Source organism: Puma concolor, chromosome E1, assembly GCF_028749965.1.
Source record: "Puma concolor isolate L17-30 chromosome E1, mPumCon1.1.hap2, whole genome shotgun sequence".
NCBI classification, from domain to species: domain Eukaryota; kingdom Metazoa; phylum Chordata; class Mammalia; order Carnivora; family Felidae; genus Puma; species Puma concolor.
Window position 1 is genome coordinate 13625503 of NC_141680.1, and position 2062 is coordinate 13627564.

The 2062-nt window shown below is 76.8% G+C and overlaps 1 non-coding gene across 1 annotated transcript; it reads left to right on the forward strand.

Annotated features, from left to right (window-relative positions):
- Positions 1–820: 820 nt before the first annotated feature.
- LOC147574126 (5.8S ribosomal RNA) lies at positions 821–973 on the forward strand. Its single transcript, XR_015244419.1, has one exon. It is a non-coding gene; the product is annotated as a 5.8S ribosomal RNA (ribosomal RNA).
- The last annotated feature ends 1089 nt before the right edge of the window (positions 974–2062 follow it).

A 2062-nucleotide genomic window follows, 5' to 3' on the forward strand; every position in this document is an offset into this window, starting at 1 on the left:
CCGGGGCCGGTCGGCCCCGGTGGCCCTGGATGGGGGGGGAGGAAGAAGGGTCGTGTGGGGGTCGTGGGGGGGGGGTGGAAGCGAGGGGCGTCGGGCGGCGGCGGTCTGTGGGGGCGGTTAGCCCCGTCGGAGCCTCCGTCACGGGCCGGCAGCGTCGGGGCTCTCGGTTGCCCTTTGTGGGTCCGGCCGCGGCCCCGGGGGGGTCGGCGTCGGAGGTGGTTGGCGGTGTTGCGGGCGCTCCCTCGTCCCCCACCCACCTCGCCCGCCTCCACCCTGTCCAGGTACCTAGCGCGTCCCGGCGCGGAGGTTTAAAGACCCTTGGGGGGTCGCCCGTCCGCCTCGGGTCGGGGGCGGTCGGGCCCGTGGGGAGCCGTGGAGGCTGGTCTTCCCGTGTCTCCTCCAGACTCCGCTGCCCGCCCCCCCGCCGCGCCCCAGGCCGGGGTGCCGCCGCGCTTGCGCCCACGCCACGGCCCTCCCCGGTTGCCGGGAGGGGGCTTGCCCGGCGGCTGCCGGGTGGTGCGTGAGCGTGTGCGTGTGCGTGCGCCCCGTGTCCCTTGGGTGTGTGTGGGGGGAGGGGACAGGCGGGAACCCCCTGGGCGCCTGTGGGGTTGTTCCGAGCTCGCCCCGCGCGTCCGTGTGGCGTGGCGGGGCGGGCTGCCGGACTTGCCCTGTCGTTCCAACCCTTCCGACCTCTCGGAGTCTGGTCTTTGTTGTCTCTTGCTGGCCGGCCGGAGGCACCCTTCGGGGCTGTGCTGTGCCAGGTTGGGGGGGCGCCCCTTTTTCGGGGTTGACCCTCCCGGCGATCACAAAAAACTCGTACGACTCTTAGCGGTGGATCACTCGGCTCGTGCGTCGATGAAGAACGCAGCTAGCTGCGAGAATTAATGTGAATTGCAGGACACATTGATCATCGACACTTCGAACGCACTTGCGGCCCCGGGTTCCTCCCGGGGCTACGCCTGTCTGAGCGTCGCTTGCCGATCAATCGCCTCCCCCGGGTGGGTGTCTCTCCCCGGGGGTAAGGCGCGGCTGGGGGTTCCCTCGCAGGGCCCGCCCCGCCGGCGCCCAGCCCCGCCCGAGGGCGCCCTGCCACGCCCGCCTGCGCGGCGGTACGGTGTGCGGGGTCGTCCGCGGGCTGGGGACAGGGTCGTCCTGGCCGCTGGGCCCTCCGTCCCCCTAAGTGCAGACGACGGTGGCCGCCGCTGCCGCCCTCCCTCCTTCCTCCTCCTCCTCCTCCTCCTCCTCCCCGCCCCCTCCCCGGCCCCGTGTGTCCGGTCCCCGCCGCCTCCCTCGGCCCCCCCCCTCGCCCCCGCCTCGCCCCGCCGGGTCCGCTCGGCGGTGGCGTGTGTGTGGGACGTGGGAGGGCGTGGGACGGGGGGGGGGGGGGGCTGGGGGCCGGCGCCCGTGGGGCGGTGGTGGGGGGGGTGGTTTGGCGGGGGAAAGGTGGGGTGGGGGGGAGAGGCCGAGGCCGGTCGCCGCCCGCGAGTAAAGGGAAGGGCGAGGAGAGCTCGCGCCTGAGGGCCGCGGCCGCCGCCGCGGTCCCTCTGGGGGGGAGATCCCTCGTGCCGCACGCGGTCTTTGGGATCGCCACCCGGGTCTCGGGAGGGTTTTGCGGTGCCCCGTGCCGCGCGGTCCCGTGGGCCGTCGTGGGGGGGTGGAGGTGCGGATCCGGGGCGCCGTCGGTCTCGCCGCCTTGCCCCGGGCGGCGACCGCGGCGGTCCGGCCGTGGCCCCCTCCTCTCCCCGGTCCGCGGCCGCGCGTCCGGCGCCCGAGCCGCGGCCCCGCCCCCGCTCCCCGCTGGCGATCCCGGCCCCCTTTGCCCTGTCGGGGCGGCTCGCGCCGAGGCCGAGTCGCGCGCGGGGCTGCGCCCCGGGGATGCGTGCCCCGGCGGCGGCCCGCGGGACGCCGCGGCGTCGCCCGCCGCTGCGCGCTTCCCCCCGGGTTGCGGCCGCGCCGCACTGCGTGCCCCGAGCCCGCGTTGTCGCGGGGGCGGTGTGGTTCTCCGCGGGGGTTTTCGTGGTTGGAGGCGTGCCGCGCCGTCCGCCGGGCCCGGCCCGGGGCC